The sequence below is a fragment of the Bubalus bubalis genome, chromosome 16 (assembly GCF_019923935.1).
Source record: "Bubalus bubalis isolate 160015118507 breed Murrah chromosome 16, NDDB_SH_1, whole genome shotgun sequence".
Classification (NCBI taxonomy): Eukaryota; Metazoa; Chordata; class Mammalia; order Artiodactyla; family Bovidae; genus Bubalus; species Bubalus bubalis.
The window spans coordinates 21,876,915-21,896,990 of NC_059172.1; the positions used below are offsets into that span (position 1 = coordinate 21,876,915).

The 20,076-nt window shown below is 40.2% G+C and overlaps 1 protein-coding gene across 3 annotated transcripts in view; it reads left to right on the forward strand.

The window, feature by feature from the left end:
- The window catches only part of LOC102401999, a 200,399-nt gene that overhangs the window by 53,598 nt on the left and 126,725 nt on the right, over positions 1–20,076 (forward strand). Inside the window, exons 1-2 of one of the 3 annotated variants that reach the window (XM_025266281.3) lie at positions 7,275–7,921; positions 8,239–8,298. The exons of the other annotated variants lie outside the window; for them this stretch is intronic. The gene's annotated coding sequence lies outside the window, so the exon portion shown is untranslated. Of the gene's footprint in view, positions 1–7,274; positions 7,922–8,238; positions 8,299–20,076 lie in introns of those variants that run through there. 3 annotated transcript variants of the gene reach the window in all.

Below are 20,076 nucleotides of genomic sequence, written 5' to 3' on the forward strand. Positions count from 1 at the left end.
AGTCGTCTTAGAATCAAAATCACTTCATTTTTTCAAGGATCTGAAGATACAACAGAGTTTTCATTTTCTATCCTGAGTTTCAGAAAAAGTCCTGAATTCCATTATGGTCCCTACTTTTAAAAAGATTCACTACCAAGTCAGATAACTCACTACCTTACAAAGAAGTGCATTACAGTTTTGGAAAATTCTAATTTTCAGAAGGTTTTTTCCTTTTATTGAGTTGAAATATGTTTTATTTCACTCATTAGTTCCAGTGCTTGAAACCATGCAGATTAAAGCAAAGTCCTCTTCCACAAGGCATCACTTCACCTATTCGAAACACCAGTCACACGTCTTTGTCTTCTTTGCTCCCAGGTACATAACCCCGGTTTCTTCTCCCATCCCTCACAAAATGGGAAGTCCAGATCACGTTGGTTGTTGTATAACCTCAGTTTACTTCTGTTTGTTAAATGTCCCTTTTAACGGGAGACCAGCACTGAGCTAGGACCTCCTTTGTTTTCCTCTAGACCCTTACATGAGGGCAGCCTTATACTGAATTATATTTTGGGGCTTCTGTCTCCCACTCATACTCTCTGATTCATAACAAGCTAGCTGTGAGCTAGTACTTCTTTCCTTCCCTCTCATCCTTTTTTTTTTTTTTTTTTTTTCTGTACAAACAGTTTCTAACTCAGGTCTGTGTTTGAGTCTTGATTATCAGAATCTGTTTCAGGATTTTACAAACAACCATAAGTTTTTGTTCCCCTAAATATGCAACACCATATGGAGGGTATCGTTTTGCCCATGGGTTTGTGCCTCATTTGGGACCTTCGTTGTGTAGAGTGATGCAAGAGTCAGTCATTGTTATTTGGGTCACTGATACAGCCCATTGGCTAGAGAAGAGTATTTGTTTTATCAGTTAGGAACTGTGTTCAGATGTGGGTAAGAAAGAATGGGTTAAATACACATAAAGTAGTGTGGAGAGAGGAGCCCAGAGCTGGTATGGTGTTTGCATAAAGCCACAAAGGATTCAGGCTCTGGTCTTTTTTTATGTTCCACCATCCCAATGCCTGACTTCCATTCTCAACATTGCCTCCTAGTCCCAGATGACTTTCTAATGTCTTGCCCACATTCTATTCAGTAGGAAGGACAAAAGGTTGCTTCTCCTAATAGAATAAGGAGTTGCCCCCAACCCCTCAATCCTTTCATTCATGTTTCATTGGACAGTAGTGAGTCATGTGGACACAACTAGCTGCGAGGGAAATATTCTGGGCAGCAGCAAAACCAGCCAAAAATTGGCATTCTGCTACTAAGAAAGAAAGGCAGGTGAATATTGGGAGATTACCAGCCCCATTCCTGGAAAGTTATTGAAATATTTTCCTTCTGGCCATGGAAGTAAAGAGCAGTAGAAACAGCTACTTAACTTGGACAATATCTTCCCTCACTTTTCTTTGACCTTTGAGTTTGGTGTGTTCTGTTTTCCTCTAGGCCTTTGTGGAAAGGTTAAAATGCAGGGTGTTTTTTTTTTCAGTCCTTCCTCCTCCCTTCTTGTTTGCTTGCACTTAGTACTAATCTTCGGACCTTGCAGTGGCAAAGATGAAAATTGTTGGAGCCAAATAGTGATTGAATTAAATTGAACTCCTTCTTTAATACAGTAAAAATGAGGTCTGCCCTTTCTCTCTTTAATAACAACTGTGGCAATAATTAAATTCAACGTCATCTTTAAAATGGTTTACTTTGCATAGTTCTATATGCACACTTTCAGTTACCACTATTTAAATAACATCAGTCTCCCAGCAACATGGTTCAAATTTCAGTTACCAAATATATTCACTGAGAAGTTGTGTAAACTACAAACATTGCCACTAATTCTTGGTCCACAAGTCACTACATAAGTGGCAGATGCACATTTACGATCAGTGACCAATCTTGTCACTTCTTGCAGTGATTGATGCTGCGCGCGTGTTACAGCTCACAAATGGACAGCAAAGTGTGTATTTGTGTTGCCTCTTTGTTTCCCAGCGATAAACTCATGTGACATTTTACAAATATGAATAGTTAAAGAATAGTCCAGCAAAAATGAAAGTTCAACAAAAGAAACAAAAGTAATAATGCTGAAAATGAAGTTTGAGTCAAACGTAAATGGAATGTAGAAGAAAGAGTTGATTGTGGAAATGTTGATACTACTGCCTTTCGAAAGACATGCATCCAGAGGAACTTAGTGAAGGCAAATTTACTGACATAAATAAGGAAAGTGGTTGTATGAAAGGATAAAAATGTCCTGGAGGCAGTGACACCAGCAAAAAAATTCACATAAAAGAAACTCTTGGAGACATTTCATGACCCTGAAAATATAAGGGATAAAATGTTGGAAGCAGATGCTAACTTAAAAAGCAGTGTGACAATTTGCCAAGGCATAGAAAAGATCCTCATTCCACATGTCAGTTATATGATGACAAGAAGGCAAACACTACCCAGGCTAATCTTGATCATTTTTTTTTTTTTGGCAAATAAATAAGATACTTTATTTTTAGTGTTTTTACTAGTTTAAATGATAGCATACTAAGCAAAAAGTTTTTTTTTTTTTTTCATTTCCTGATACATTTATAACCAACAGTGAAAGAGGTTGTAATGTTTTGACAAAAATGTTTAGAGGTCATGGAACAATTATAACGTTTTCCATTAAGCCAGTTTTGCACAGTATCAACTTGTGTGATCATTTTATGGTCCTGTCCTACAGTACAAAGTGAAGATTTCCTGTATTTCACACAGTTACTCTACTTCATATCTACCACAATATTTGCAATTCAGGCAAATCCTATCACTCCATTTCATCCATCCACCCATCCATTCATTCATATATGTAAATGAAGTCACAGAGATTATGTAGGTTTAAAATTATGTAACTAAATAGCTGGCAAGACTTGAAACATGATAATTTCACTTTAAATTCATTCTTCTTACAGTCCCACTACCATGATACCACATTATTTCCAAATAGTCTCATTACTATGTGGGATAGAAACAGGGAAAATGTCTTCAATGTTGAGGCTTCCAAATCTAATGTGTTCCATGTCCCATTACACAGATTGATGGATTAGTTATACTTCTTAGGCTACAAGCAACAGAAATGAACTCTACCATGGTAAATTCATACAGTAATTGTCCCCAATGAATCATGTCTCCCTGTATCCCCTTTACCTGGGAAGGTTTCTTTGTTACTCCTTCCATTAACAGATGAAGTCTCTTTTCCCACCCCTTAAATCTGGGCTGGTTTTAGACTATCTGATCAATAGAATGTGATGTAAGGGAAGTTGCAGCTCTGCTTTTGTTCTCTCTGAGCATTTCTCTAGTATGGCCTACTGGAGGGTGAGGTGCCACGTGGAGAACTGATGTGTTCCAGCTGATGGCTTCAGCCAGCTTCCAAATAAGTGAGTCAGTGAGGCAATCCAGGGTCAGCCCCCAGCAGATTTTTCCACTGACTGCAGATGTTGAAATGAACCCAGTTGGTACCACGTGGAGCTGAGACACACCATCCCAGCTGAGCCCTACCCAAACTGCCAGTCTGTAGAACTGTGAGCAAATAAATTATTATTATTTTAAGCCATTAAGTTTTGAAGTAGATCAGTATGCAGCAAACCACTATCTTAAATAGAAAAGAGAATTTATTGGGAGAATACTGGGTTGTTTGTAGGATTTAAGGGAAAACTTCAGAATGAAAGGATAGAAAGCCTTGTAGCAGGAGTTACTCCACAGTCTTGCCGAGGTCTCACTTCTGGAGTGAATGAACTCCAGCTGTTTCTCTTGTTCTTGTGTTGTTCTGCTAAAGATTTAGAGTCCTGCAGGAGAAAATTTGATGGTCACACATCCATCCTATGGAAGTACTGATTTATGAGAGGAGACTCTGGCAGAAGGAAATTTCCAGTTTCTTCTTAAGCTTTTATAGTGGGGAGACAAACACTTGGGCTTATCTCCCCTCAGGTGTACACAGATACTTCCCCCTAAAGCAATCCAGGTGCTGCCAAGGAGGGGGAATGTATGATGGACATCTTCAAAATGACAGCTGTCCACTATGGTCACTTCTTTTCCTTGATGAGGATTTTAAAATATTTATACTAAGTGTGTTATTTCACAGTAAATAAATTTGTTGGAAATAAAAAAAAATTATGCCCTTATAACTGGCATATAAGTCAATATATGGAGAGAAACTGAATCTTAGATTGAGAGGATTAAAAGTAAAAAGGGCTTTAGAACTCATCACGGCGAAGGTCCTCATTTTATAAATGAGGAGAGTGAATCGAAGGTGATTAAGCCAAGGGTACACAAAACGAGACCAGAGCTAGAACCTAGGTTTTTTTTTTTTTTTTTTCCTCCCTAACTATCCATAGCTTCAGATGAATTTGGGGAGGGAAAAAAAATTGACCCGAAGTATTTGAAATGTGCGTGTCAACTTCCACTCGAGTATTCTCTTAGCAAGCACTCTTTGGAAGGCCTCTCTGCCTGTTGGGGGCACCCTGCTTATCTTCCCTCCCAGCACCCATCATCTCTTCCCCACTCCCAAACACCCAGGCCAATACAGGTTTCCCATGCTATCAGAAAGAGAGTGTTCCTAGGAAACCTTTCGCGAGCCTAAGCGGCTTAAGTGAAAGTGAAGAAGCAATTAACTTAGGATACATGTTGCTATTGGATGCACGAAAAACACAGAGATAAAGCACAGACACAGTTCAAAGCTATTGCAGCTTGGTGCTGAGACACCCAGCCTATTTCCTGTGAAGGAGCTTGGCGGTGCCACTCTCCCTGCTCGGGGTTCGAGCTGCCTCGGTAACAGCTACCTACACCACAAACACTGAATGCTAGTTTCTCTTTTTGTCTTTTTCATAAAAGTGAAAATCCTCTTCGAACTTCTTTTGGTTAGCCCAAACAGATACTAATGTAGGTCTTCTATAAAAGCAAACTGGTGTAAGGCAAACTTTGTAAAAGCAGAACTGTATTGCTCTGGACCAATCTAAACCTGAAAAATCAGATGAGGTCGATGTTTCAAAATCCAAGCCAGCTGGCACTTGAATCAGGATATAAGACTGTCCTGTCGAGACTCAAACCCACTTAGAACTTTGGTTTGGTGGCTGTTCCATGTTGTATTCCCATTTGTTTTAAATCTCTTGGGTATTTTTTGAAGGGTACCTGCATAAAAATAGCATCTTTGCATTCTTGTCAGATCCTGATGCATACTGGTTTTCCAAAGTCCTAATCCTGTTAGTGAGACATGTCAATTAGACTGTATCATGGGGGATTATGACAACTGAGAAGAAACAGCCAACTGGAGAATCTCAAACTATATGAACATAGACCTACCAAGAAGAAAAGACCTTGATTATTATTAATGAAAAACTGTTGCAAGAAATAAAAACAAGGTAATAAATAGGCAAGAACATATCAAAGGAAAACTATTATAAAATAAAATATAAAAATATTTAGATTTCTGGTCTGGAAGGAAACAAGAAACAGTGATTGTCTCTGAGAAAAGGGATGGATGGCTGGAGATTAGGGTAGGAGGGAGACTTCTCAATTTTGAACCATGTTTTTGGAGCCTTATCTGTTGAAAAGTAACTTAATGAAAACCAAAAAACAAGTGTGATGTGTTGCAAGCAATTTCTCTACCAGAAGCAAGTGTTTTGAGAACTTCTGTTGTGCTTTTTAATGCTTGAAGCAAGTTTCAGGGAAAGAATTAAAAAGACATCTGTCTTGGTCTTATTCTCTTGACTTATTAAGTAATATAGGGTTTTCTTTGACTAAAAATTTGGTTGTTGCTGTCCTTAGATTTTTTTTTTTCACTCAACATAACTTATTTCACTGTTTTCTAACCTGGTATTAATTGATTTTTATCGTCCTAGAGACTTTGACTGGTACACAATATTCTATTTTCCATCTTTCTAGCCTTCTTGCACAATATTTGGTATTTTAAAAACAGCTCCCAACACTGCCTCTTGTTTTCATCACATTTCTCTTATCCCCTCAAAATGTGGTTATTATATTTAATGGATCAATTTTGCTCACCCTAAAGGTAGATTCAGGTTGCCATTTGTTGGCTGCTTCAGTGTGTAATCCACTAAATCCTGGTTTGTGACTAAAGGTTTCACACTGGCATATTCGGAGATAGCAGTTCTCAGCAGCAGCTTAATGGAGATTTTTCCATTTTGAAAGACATGATTTTTGATGTTTCTGCCGTGGTTTTGCCTCCTCTGGCAATAATACCATGGTTGCCGTTATTTGTGATAGGAGAGAGACTGTATTAGAAAGAAAGGATGTTGGCTTCAAGGTAAAGGTTTTGGCAGATCCAGCGCTATCTCATTGGTTACAAAGCCTTTCTGGAAAGCACACAATTATTCAGCTTGCACAGCACAATTAAGTAAACAATTCGTTTAGCCTCTGTATTGATACTCCATTGCAGAGGGACTGGGTGGCTCCGGAGATTGGAAATGGGAGCTGTAGCCATTTCCCTAGACGTAGGTGCTTTGGCTCTGTTTGTTAGGGTAGTGACCACACAGTGTCTCCATCTGATGGCTGTGCAGCAACCCAGGTGAGACAGATTGGTGGTTTCAGGTCCATGGAGAGATGGTCACATCTCAACATCCAGGATCCCAGCTGGCAGAAATATGTGCGGATTATACCGACATGATTCAATTTGTGCTTTAGTGAAATTCATATCCTGAAAATCCTATTTGCACTAATGTGAACTTCAGAATATCTTCCTAAAGCTCTGAGTGGAGGACGGCTAAGTCTCCATTTGCCCGATGATTAGCACATTTGGCCTGTTTACTTTGGCTTAGAGGTTTTAAGAGTCTTTAGGGTTATAAGATTTCTCCCAGCTCTCTCCTACATCTGTGAATATTGGGGATAAAAATCTACTCACAGTTAGTATAAACTGCCTGAAGAAGCACAGAACTTGGGTTCAGAATTCTGTTTTCAATTTGTACTAAATTATCACTCATCTGAGTAGTTTTAGGTGCAATGAGGCTTTTAATAAAGAAACACATGGCCTTATAAACTATAAAGATGTGCTTATAAAGTACCATTTAGGTCTAAGATATTTCTTAAAGTAGGTCTAGGGGGCTGTGTTAATTGGCCCACTAGTCTTCCGCAGCATTTTTCTTGTCCATTCCTAACATCTAACAACTTTCTCCTACACATATGTGTGCATGCACATATACACAAATTTACTAGTTCTATTACTTTTTCTATTCAGAGGGAGGAATCCAGATCTGGACCTCAAATAGATAAGTTTTTCAAAATTGAATGTAATACTTAAAAAAGGAATCTATATGTGCAAAATCCTAGGATGCCAGAGTTGTCAAAGACATCTGCATAGTCTTGTGATATTATGGAAAGTTAACCATTTGCCTAAGGATTTGTTTTGAAGACAACATGTGTTGCAGAGTTGGACATGGAAATAAACATTAATAAAAATAGATAATAAAATCCTGTTTAGCACTTGGAAGGATGGAGTGGGCCCAAGCAAGGTAAAGTTTAGCCCCTTCTTTTTCATCAGCTCATTCATTTGTAATGCTTTGCTGTGATTTGAGCATTTTCCTAAAAAATCGGGTGCCTCTTGATGTGGACGCCAACTGGGTCTCCATTTCCTGGAATTTGATTTGTCAACGTCTGGCATCATCTTTCAGGTGAGTTCCTTTATCCACGTGTGTAACAGGTGGAACTGATGGGAGAGCCCACAGGTTAATTAGTGCTGTGGCAGCTGGCAAATGCCTGAGCTACATGCCTCTGCTACATACTGTGAGTTGTGTTCTTCCGAGGAACCACTATGGAGGCGTCACTAGAGGGCGGTCCGTGATTGGCGGTGGACTACTGGTGGACTACTTTCGAAGAGCCATGTTACGAGTCGGATCAGTGCGCACCGCCTTGGGTCCCAGCAGCGGACTGGGAGATTGGGGTAGGGGGAAATGGGGCTGTAGGTAAGCGTTGGGGTAGGATTAAGGTGGGGGTGCTAGCCCTTGAGTGGAAAACCAGCCAAGTAAATAATAAATGCGTATGTGGAAGAGGCACTCACCTAGCACTAACTAGCGGTACTATTTATGTCTTTATATGAAGAAGAATCACGGACTCTTTATTTTGGGTCCCTGTAAGTAGATTACTATCATGAAAATATTTTTAAAACCCTTTTGCTTTTTTGGTATAAAACTGGAACACACAGGAGAAAGGCAAGTAGGCTTGGCCCTTTCATCCTGTCCCTTTCTCTTTTCTCCCCAGTCAGACATGATTGGAGAGCCGTGAATCCCTTGGCTGTGGATTGGTCCTGAAATAGTCTGGGTATGTGGTGGGATTGAATTGTTTATGACATAATAAAATGACAGGGGTTGCCTTGTTTCATTACTTGATTAAGGTTTATTATTTAAACTGCACGATATCACTTACATACAAAACTGAATTGGAAAAAAGCGAAGTGGGTCTTTCTGTTGACAAGAAAATTATCAATGCTCATAAATTCATCAGTGAATTACAGAAACACAGTGGGATGTTTTTTCAACTTCTTTGGCAAAGGCTGTGCTAATTCTTTTGCAAATTACTTGAGAAGAATCTTGTGGGAGGTTATAGAACTGATTCACTGACTTGCAGAAAGACTGATTTGACTTTTATCTCCTGTGGTTGGCAGTAAATGATTTTATTTAGTTTAGAGGAGAAAGGTTTTATAACCTCCTCTTTTCCATGACTCATAACTTTCTGAACAGTCACATTGTGCTTTACAATGAGGGGTGTTTGGAGGAAAGTGTTATCTAAATTGAGCCAGCCATTTTGAGTGTGAGAGCATGAAATATAAAAGAGAAGCAATTGATCTTTTCAAACTTCAAATTTGCTGTATGCCCAGACCCAGAGAATTAACTTTCCTTTTAAGAGAAAAGACGTTTGGTGCCTATCTTAAAAAAAAAAAAATAATAATTCTGGCTTTTTAAAGCTTTCAAACAGACATTTTCAACTTGCATAGGGTATCCATAATTTTAGGAAAAGTGGGTAGCTTTAGGCTAGATTGTTTTCTCTGTTGGTGGGTGTAAATGTGTATGAAAGCTATTTGTTTCTCGTGTAAAATTGGATCTGTTGACATAAGCATTTTTTTTTTTTAAAGCTTGGAGATGGTAAGTCTGCATGAAAGACTTCAAAGTTGTCTTTTCCTGAGAACTTGAATTTAGTCAAACATGTGCTTGTGAGATGAGTAACAATTTGAATTATTTTACATAGATTTTTCTCTGAATTTGTATCAGAATGGGTTTGTAAAGGAGAGTTAAAAGTAAATGTCAGTGAATTGGGGAGTGAGATGAGAAGCCTGTAGCACTGAAATATCATTTGGGAAGGGAATACTAGAGCTAAAATCATAATATCTTGCATTTATCATCTTTCTTTCCATTTGTTGCCTATTTCTGAACTGATAATCTATTCTTCTCTTCATATTGGGAAAGAACTAGAATTGGAAGACTAGAAAAATGTAAAAAAGATTATAAAATTAGATTCTTAGACTTAGGAAATTGAAATATTAAAAGTTTTCACACAAATTTCATATCATTTATAACCTAGTACAGCAAAGGAGGCATTACATTAACTTTCATATAGGGTCCAAATTTGTTCATTTTCAACAATATAATTTGAGGTTAAAATTTTTTACTTTCTCTTTCCTCCCTCTCTCCCTCTGTCCTTCCCTCCCTCCCTTCCATGCTTTCCTCATTTTCTTCAGTAACATTTAGACTGTTAGGGAAGCACACTGACTGAAACCGCCCACCCTGGCCAGGCACCATAGTAACCATTTGCATGAGTTGTTTTATGACAGGAGATCCTGATAAGAAATACGGAACTAATAAGCCACCACCAACCAGAAGAGTTCAGGAAAGGTCGAAAGGAGACACCGCCTGTCTGTCCACTTCCCGGAATCCCTCTCACTAGCATCTATCTTGGCTGAGTGATGCGTGCGCCACCAGGAAAGACTCTGAATTAGAATGATTGGCCAAAGACCACCCGGAAACTAATCCCATCACCATAAAACCCAAGACTGCGAGCCACGCGGCAGAGCAGTTCTCCTGGGTTCCCTTACCCTACTGCTCTCCACCCGGGTGCCCTTTCCCAATAAAATCTCTTGCTTTGTCAAGAGATTTATGTGTCTCCTCGGACAATTCATTTCCGAGTGTTAGACAAGAGCCCAGTTTCGGGCCCTGGAAGGGGTCCCCCTTCCTGCAACAAGACCACTACAGTTCAGTGTCCCATAGCTTATGCATATGTTTAGCAGGCTCTCTTAAAAAAAAATGCAAAATTTTACCTGCCCCCATGCCCTTGTAATTTGCATTCAAATGCCATACCTCTTCCTCCAAGGATTGGAGGATGAAAGATAGGAAATTATGAATACGTGGCTATTAAGTACATGTAATCATTGTGCCCATTTGTCATATTGCTTCATTTGTATTTGGACCAATCAGAATAACTGGATTCTAGCCTTGGTTCTTCTCTTACCTGATAGTTAACCTGGTCCTGCTCCTTAACTTCTCAGAGTCACGCTTTTCTCATCTGATAAAATGGTTGGAATATGTGGTCAATAAACACACTTTCTGGATTTTGTGTGTGCTCTTAATTTCTCAGCCCTCTTTCTGGAGGCATTTGAGTTTGTTTCCTGTCTGACTTCCCAGTGAATGGAAGATTTCACCTGTGGCTGACACGATAAACACAAGTGAGAACTGGGTTTTTCAGAATTTTTCATGAGGCAAATGGGAAGATGTTTTCTCAAAGTCGAAGAGGTAGGTCCCTTTGGAGTACACTGCTCACCCCGTTGTTAACCCAGACACATGGAAATTGTCCTCATAGAAGTCATCTTTCTTCTTTGGTCTGTCTCTCACTTTTTCATTTTCTCTCTCCACCTCTTTCTCACCCTCCTATCCAATCTCACTGGTTGTTTTTACGTCCTAAGTATTTCTGGCCTCTAACTTCTGTTTCCATTAACAATACTCCAGACTGAGCCACCATCATCTCTTACCCAAATTCCTCCAGCAGCCTCAGAACGGATCTGCCCGTTCTGCCCTGGCCATTTCCCTCACAGTAGCTGGTGTGGGCTCATTTTATTCCATTCTCTGCTTCATCCAGAGTTGGCCTTCTTTTGATTCCTGTGGCATGCCAGGCTCCTTCTCTTATCAGGAAACACGCAGTCCTCTCACTGCTGAAACCTTGGCCTCTCTGCAGTGGTGTCGAATCAAATCTTGGAGATAAGAGTTTGGGGTGAGTCAAAAAGAATAGCTTTATTGCTTTGCCAGGAAAAGGGGGACACAGCAGGCTCCTGCTCTGAAAAACTATGCTTTCCAACCTGGGAGGAGTTAATGAGGAATTTGATAGCAACGGTTCAAGAGTGGGGTTGCTGACAAGATTAGGTTGTATGCAGGGTCTCAGGTGGTTGGTCTCCCGATCTTGATGCGCTTCTCTGGTCCCTTTAATCTTGCCTCAAGTGGTTTCTTGGCTGCTTCTCCCTTGACTAGCAACTGTTCAAATCTGTCCTTTGGAACTCAGGGAAGGTCATGGAAGCTGGAGTCTTGCCTACAAGAAACAAGGGACAGAAAGGCTTCCATGCCCAGGAGCCCCACAGGGCCCTGCTTGGTTTCACTCTCTACCTGGAGAACTCCTTGTCCTACTTTTTGCATGCCTGGAATCTTCTCCTGTATTATGTCTCAGCTAAAATAACACCTCTCTAGAGAGCTCCTTCTCAACTAAGCAATTTTCTTCATCACTTACCCTCTATCATTCCCCCTCTTTTCTTCTCGGCACTTATTGCAGATTTTATTTATTTGCTTGTTTAAGAGGTCTTTTTCAAAAACGTAGGTGTGCAAAATGGAATGTTATTTCTCTATAGTTGAACCTAAGCCAGCTCATGAGTTCCTATTTTGATTGGTGATGGGGCGAGGGGAGGTGTCTTGCCAACTCAGGGTAAATTCAGGTAATTCTGTATTTTCTCACTTTATTTTAAAAACATTATTATTTTATATTGGAGTATAGTTGATTTACAATGTGTTAGTTTAAAGTGTACAGCAAAGTGACTCAGTTATACATATACATAGATCCATTCTTTTTCGTATTATTTCCTGTATAGATTATTTCTCAGTTTCTTTTTGGTAAATTTTCTTTCAATTAAGAATATGTTCCTGGCCCAGTGGTTAAGACTCCATGCTTCCACTGCAGCAGGTACAGGTTTGATCCCTGGTTGGGGAACTAAGAACCTACATGCTGTGCAGCACCGCCAAAAATAAACATATACACCTTTCTTTACCAAAAAAAAAAAAAAAAAAAAAAAAGGAATGTGTTTCATTCACCTTTCTCATTTTCTTCTCCTTGAGACACTTAAAATTCTGGAGAAGCTCAAGTGTTTTCTTAGCTTCAAGGATAAGGTGTCTGGTTTGTACCATTTACTGTTGATGGCCCCTACTTAATGTATATTGAATTATGAATGGAATCAATAAATAATACCCCTCTTCCTCTCCCAAATTCTGATCAGTTGAACTATAAGATAGAAGAGGAAGGCATATGGGGGTGGAAATAGCACTGTTCTTGTTATTAAAGCTGATGTTAGAGAATGTATTTTATATCTGTGGGCAAGTAGATTTGCTTGTCACTGCTCTAGCTTCAGAAGACATTCTTAAAATAGTCTATAACAGCAAATTCTGAGGTGGTTTTAATTAGAAAAGAACAATGCTTGTCTTAATCTTTATTCTCCTGTGTTTCTGCCTGGGGTGGGTGGTGGCAGCGGGGAGGGAGTGGTCTTGGTGAGTTTTTACAACACAGTTTTAGTTATTTCTTTTGTTCTATAACAGTGTCTGGTCATATTCAGTTCAGTTGAGTCACTCAGTCATGTCTGACTCTGTGACCCCATGGACTGTAGCACACCAGGCTTCCCTGTCCATCACCAACTCCTGGAGCTTGCTCAAACTCATGTCCATTGAGTCGGTGATGCCATCCAACCACCTCATTCTCTGTCGTCCCCTTCTCCTTTTGCCTTCAGTCTTTCCCAGCATCTTTCATATCTGGTCGTACTAGGCACATTAGCCATTCCATAAATACTTGTCAAATGACTTTTCCTAAATGTGTTCATTTAGCTTTAAAACAGAAATGCTGGGAAATAAGAGTTATTTTATAGATTTCATTTAGATGATATAGATTTCATTTCATATGGATTTTATTTATTTTATAGATTTCATGTGTGTGCCCTTTAGGGGCACAAAAATTCAACAGTGGAAGTAGGTAGGCAGCCTTTAAGATTCCCCCCAATGGTCCCTGATTCCTGGTTTTTAAACCCTATATAATCCCTTGTCCTTGAATGTAGGCTGGCCCTGCACTCATTTATAGCACATAGAATATGGCAAAGCTGGTGTGATGTCTGACTCTTTGTGACCCCGTAGACTATGCAGTCCATGGAATTCTCCAGGCCAGAACACTGGAATAGGTAGCCGTTCCCTTTTCCAGGGGATCTTCCCAACCCAGGGATCAAACCCAGGTCTCCCACATTGCAGGCTCATTCTTTACCATCTGAGCCTCAAGGAAAGCCCACTTTGGAGATTAAGTGACATAAAGAGCGTGGTTTCTATCTTGGTCTCCCTCTCTCACTCTCTCTGAGGGCAGTCAGATGCTACAATGGGAGCTGCCCTGTAAAGAGGAACCATGTAGCAAGGAACTGAGGGTGGCCTTTGGCTAACAGCCAGCAAGGAATTGATGCCTTCAATCTAACTGCTCTTGAGGAAATAGATATTGCTGACAACCATGTGAATGAGCTTCAAGGTAGATCCTTCTCCACTTGGCTTGAGCCTTCAGATGAGGTTGCATCCTACCTGACAGTTGGGCTGCAGTTTCATGAAGAGAACTTAAGCCAGAGACATCCAACTAAGCTGTGTCCAAATTCCTTACCCACAGAAACAGTGAGAGAGTAAATGTTTATTGTTTTAAGTTTTGAAGTTTGGGGGTCATTTGTTATAGTACAAATAAATAATACAGTATTTATGTGAAGTAGGGATAACACAGTGTATCCTATCGAGCACCTAGTAGTGGGGAGGGGGGCACTCAGAAGGTGCTCAAGGCATGCTTATTAATATTTATAAATGATGTGTGTGTGTGTGTGTGGTCAGTCAGTCGTGTCCAACTCTTTGCAATCCCATAGACTGCAGCCCATCAGGCTCCTCTTGTTCATGGAATTTTTCAGGCAAGGATACTGGAGTGGGGTGCCATTTCCTACTCTAGGGGATTGTCCCGATCCTGGGATCAAGCCTGCATCTCTTGCATCTCCTGTATTAGCAGGGAGATTCTTTACCACTAATGCCTCCTGGGAAGCCATTATAAGTAGTAGATAGCCAAAATATTTGTGAAATTTTTCTGAAATTGACATGTATACACTGCTATATCTAAAATAGATAACTAATAATGACCTAAAGTGTTGCACAGGGAACTCTATTCAATACTTTGTAATGGCCTATCATGAGAAACGCTGGGCTGGAGGAAGCACAAGCTGGAATCAAGATTGCTGGGAGAAATATCAATAACCTCAGATATGCAGATGACACCACCCTTATGGCAGAAAGTGAAGAACTAAAGAGCCTCTTGATGAAAGTGAAAGAGGAGGGTGAAAAAGTTGGCTTAAAGCTCAACATTCAGAAAACAAAGATCATGGCATCTGGTCCCATCTCTTCATGGGAAATAGATGGGGAAACAGTGGAAACAGTGTCAGACTTTATTTTTCTGGGCTCCAAAATCACTGCAGATGGTGGCTGCAGCCATGAAATTAAAAGATGCTTACTCCTTGGAAGGAAAGTTATGACCAACCTAGACAGCATATTAAAAAGCAGAGACATTACTTTGCCAACAAAGGTCCGTCTAGTCAAGGCTATGGTTTTTCCTGTGGTCATGTATGGATGTGAGAGTTGGACTGTGAAGAAGGCTGAGCACCAAAGAATTGATGCTTTTGAGCTGTGGTGTTGGAGAAGACTCTTGAGAGTCCCTTGGACTGCAAGGAGATCCAACCAGTCCATTCTAAAGAAGATCAGTCCTGGGTGTTCTTTGGAAGGACTGAGGTTGAAGCTGAAACTCCAATATTTTGGCCACCTGATGCGAAGAGCTGACTCATTTGAAAAGACCCTGATGCTGGGAAAGATTGAGGGCAGGAGAAGGGACGACAAAGGATGAGATGGTTGGATGGCATCACCGACTCAATGGACGTGGGTTTGTGTGAACTCCGGGAGTTGGTGATCGACAGGGAGGCCTGGCGTGCTGCAGTTCATGGGGTTGCAAAGAGTCAGACACAACTGAGTGACTGAACTGACTGACTGAATGGCTTATATGGGCAAAGAATCTAAAAGAGTGGATGTATGTGTACGTATAACTGACTCACTTTGCCTGTGTACCTGAAACTAACACACCATTGTAAGTCAACTCTACTCCAATAAACATAAAATAAATAACATGTACACACAAAGCAAAAAGTTTCATGTTGCCTTGAAGGAAAATGCGGTCTTTGAGGGAGAAGGCAAACAACTGTAGAGAGGTACTTATTTGTCTTTGTCTGTGTTTATTGTTGAATAGAGCTGTCTGTAGTAATTGCTGCTCCCAAAGTGACGAGAAGGTTGAGGAGGGAATATAAACAATTACAGTGTATCACATTAGGTAGACTATTGAAAATGACACCTGCAAGAGAAAATCACATTGAAATATAGGCTAGACAATGTGGTCGAGGAAAAGAGGGCTAAGGCAGTGCAGAGGGACCTTGGCTTTTGATGAAGTTTACAGATTTTCGTTCGGGGCTTGTCTTTATCAACATCAGTTACGACACAGTTCTGCCATTACTATATTTGGAGTATTAAGGTGAAATATTTTCATCATGTCTTTTTCCACTCTGGAGGGGCCAAGAGGATCTGATATTGTTGTATATAGTCTCTGAGAGAAGGCAAACATGCAAGAAGTAGGAACAGATAGTGGTTGGGAGCATGAGCCCTGTAATCAGATTGTCAGAGTTCAAAACTGAGCTCCTTGGCTTTACTTACTAGTCATATGATGTGCAATGTTGCTTAGGATCTTTGAGCCCCAGTTTCCTCAAGTTGAAATCATAAAACAGTACCTGTTGGCAGGAATAGATATCCATATAAAGATTTATCATAATATCTGTTACGTAACTATTAGCTCTCGTTGATTATTATTATTAAAGGTATGAACCCTCTGGCTGGCATGTAAGTAGGCATGCAATTAATATCAAGTTTCCTGCCCCTTCTTTTTTCCCCTTACTTCCTAAAATCTAGCCCAAAATATTTTCTGAATTCTCTGTGTGTGTGTGTTCAGTTGTGTCCAACTCTTTGCAGCCCCATGGATTGTAGCCTGTCAGGCTCCTAGGGCCATGGAATTTTCCAGGCAAGAATACTGGAGTAGACTGCCATTTCCTACTTCAGGGTATCTTCCTGACCCAGGGATTGAACCCTCGTCTCTTACATCTCCTGAATTGGCAGACAGATTGTTTACCACTAGCGCCACCTAATTCTACTTGTAGATTATCTATTCTTCCAATTCAAGAAACATTTTGATGCAGGAAATTTAAAAAATGCTCTGCTTATTTAAGGTTCATTTCTCCTTTTCCTCTTAAAGGTTTTAATGTTCGCAAAGCCTTCTAAGATTTCTCAACATAAAACTGCGATCATCAGCTTGAAATCACTAGGTAACAGCAGAGTTTTTTTCTGTAAGTTTAGAGATTAGTAGCCAGCTGAGTTAGAGGAGAGATTTCTGTCATCTAATTATTCTGGATATTTAAGAGCCGTGCTAGTTCTTTGTATTCTCCATGAGTATCTAATTAGCAAGAAGAGTTGTTAAGTGTCTGGAATTGTAGGAGGAAGACGGTGAACTCAGTGTTGTATCAACATGATGGAGTGTTGCAGGAAAATTACAGAAGAAAAATGAGCAATAGGGGATTGTTTTCGACAAAGTGCACGAGTGGTAACCTACATTAAAATAACTGTTTTTTTCCTACTAAATAAAACTTAAATTTCAATTTGACAAGTTTCACATTGAAATTATTAATAAACTCTCAAAATCTGCCTTTGCAAGCTTTTGCACATAAAATAATCCTCTTGAAAGGAGTAATTTTTTTATTCTTATCACCAGCTCAGTGCCTACGATTTAACTGAATTCATTACTCAGTTCCTAGGAAGAGATTAAGCATATCAAGCACAAATAAATTAGGATATTGCCAAGGAGCTGAGAAGTTTACAAAATTCAACAAGATCAGGTTTTCATGATCTAAAGGAAGAGGGGATTGTTTAGAATATTGAACAGTAGAAAGTGAAAAAGTGAAGTCGTTCAGTCGTGTCCGACTCTTTGTGACCCCATGGGCTGTAGCCTACCAGGCTCCTCTATCCATGGGATTTTCCAGGCAATAGTCTTGAAGTGGATTGCTATTTCCTTCTCCAGGGGATCTTCCCAACCCAGGGATCAAACCTGGGTCTCCCGCATTGCAGACGCTTTACCATCTGAGCCACCAGGGAAGTCAACATTGAACAGTAGAGAAGAGTTTAAATGCAGAATAAACTTAATATAAGAAAATAGCATCTTGAAATGGAATCCCTCCAAATTCAATGTTTGGTTCAAGTTCAATTCTCCCTGAGTGTTGAGGTGATTTTGTTCATTTGTTCTTTAACTCTTGTCAGTGTCAGGTTCAGGTAGCCAAGTGTTATCTCTAAGCAAAACCACTATGGATTTACTTTGCTCATTCATTCACTCATCCCTTTGATTCATTCATTCAACAAGTACTAATGAGTACCTACTATCTGCCAAGCCCTACATTAAGCCCTGGGATATAATGATGAACCAAACAGGCCTGGGTTTTGGGAAATGCTGCCTTTTATATTGAACCCCATCCTCCTCTATGGGAATATTCACAGTGCCTGTTAGCACATGAAAGGCTCTGAGAAGTCCTGCAGCAAGGAAGCCTGTTTAACCTTCTTTGACATAATGTTTCCTAGACAATTTTATCCTCAAGGGGCACACAGTCTGGGAAATCTAGGTTAAGATGAAATATGCTGCCAAGAAAGATAGGATGACATTAAATAACAAGGCAAGGGAATCACTGTTTTAATTCATACTTGTTGATGGCAGGAGCTCTGTCAACAAGAGCTTGGCACTGCCCTTAATGAAGAGAGAGTACGTTACTGCCTTGATTTGGTTCAAGACCCTTCCTATTCTCCATTCTGCAGTGACCATATTTTCCAGCTTAGGAAATCATACAAGTTCAATATGATCAAAGAAAATTTACAATTTGTTAACAATGGCTGTGTAGCTAGTTTCTTGCCAAATAGAACCTCCTTAACATTCATGACTCACCATTTTGGGGTTGAGTGATGTGGTTGAATTGGATTCTGTAAAAAACATTCCAACAAATATAACTGATCTGAAAGAAGAGGTAATCTGCCTTCTTTAAGAACTGCATACTTTGATAAAGTTAAAATATCCACCAAAGCTATTAGTGCATTGCAAAACATAGGAATACATGCAAAGAAATGTAAGCACATGGTACTTTTAATTTTTCAGTGGCCCTGGGGCACCGTTATCTGCTCTTTTCTGGGAAATCACTCATCATGTAGCTATCGGCAAAGAGAGCACTTCAGCCTCCTTTCTGGGAGAAATCCAATGCAGTATGGATATTAATTAAATTTATTAAACAAATAACACAGCGACTCAGGGAAGCAGGGGTCCATCTGCCAGTTCTGCAGACAGATCTCTGCAGAGACGCGAGCTGAATGGTAGTTAAAGCGAAGTTGCCGAGCTCAGCAGATGGGCTCTCGTCTCCAGTGGGGGAGATTTGGTGGCGGTCCAACAACTCTTTTCCCCCTCCAGGTTTTTGTTCCTTGCAACTGTGATTGAAGAAGCCCTTCTCTGTCTTTTCCCAGCCTTGTGCCTCTCTCCCCCCACCCCACCCCCTTTGTTTATGTGAGCAATGTTTAAATCTGAGTGATTTGTTAGAGAGGCAAGTCCCGGCTGATCTCATTTCGTGTGTGTGCTGTAAAGCTCAAGCAGAAAATAATTAGGAAAATGTAATCCCATTGACTTTACACCCCACTTGTGTACATTACAGCAGCTCAGCCTCATGCCCTGGAATAAAGTCTCTGAACAGATTTGAATTTAGTAAGCATCCCCATTCTCTGCATTTGGAGGTTCTCATTATTCTGAGGTTTAGATGCTTATTATTTTTGAACTTGTTCCTTAGATTACTTTTAGATCTATATGCCTTTTAAACAATGCATTTTAAGGATTCTTGTTTAGTTTTCTTCCCCCCTAATGTCTTCATATTCTGTTAGCAAGTATCTAGGTGCCTTAAATCCCAGTGTCTCCTTCACTTGCCATCTGGGATGAGCTGTCATTGACAGTGTTGGATCAGCACATTTGTGATCTGCTGTGTCTTTTAGAAACTCACTTTCCTACCTCCCAACCCATCTCTTTCATCAAAAAGATGTTGGATTTGAAACTCTTCTGTAAGGAAGGACCACTTTGCTTTCAATTGATGATCATTTCCCAGCATTTGGCATGCCTTTTTTTTTTTGACAAAAGCCCACTTGGACAGAATTTAATGCTGCAGTGTTAGATTCATGCAAATCATCTCTTATCCCCCATTCCTTATCACTACCTGAACCTTTGCAAAAATTATTTTCTAGAAGACTCTCTTTCTTGTCTCTGGCTATGTCCCCTCACCTGGTATCAGTACCTTTCACTGGGGAAGGAGTTGGGGGTGAGGGGACCACACAAGCCCTGCTCAGCAGATTGTGAGCTCTATTGTTGGCAAACTTCTGGTCTAAATAGGTGCCACCTTGGGCTGAGTCCTGAAATGCCTTTGCCTTGGAGAGATAGGTCTGGTTCCAGCCAACCTGCCAGTGGGAGATATTTGCAGAGATAAAGGCACCTCTGTGGAGTAGAAATTCCTCCCATCAGAATGTGTTCCATCCCTCCCTACTAAACCCTCAATTTTCTGCCAGTACAGATCTCGGCTGGTTATAGAAGCCAAAGAGAAGAGTAGGTGAATCTGCGATCATGATTAATCCCCAGGTGTACTGACTTTTA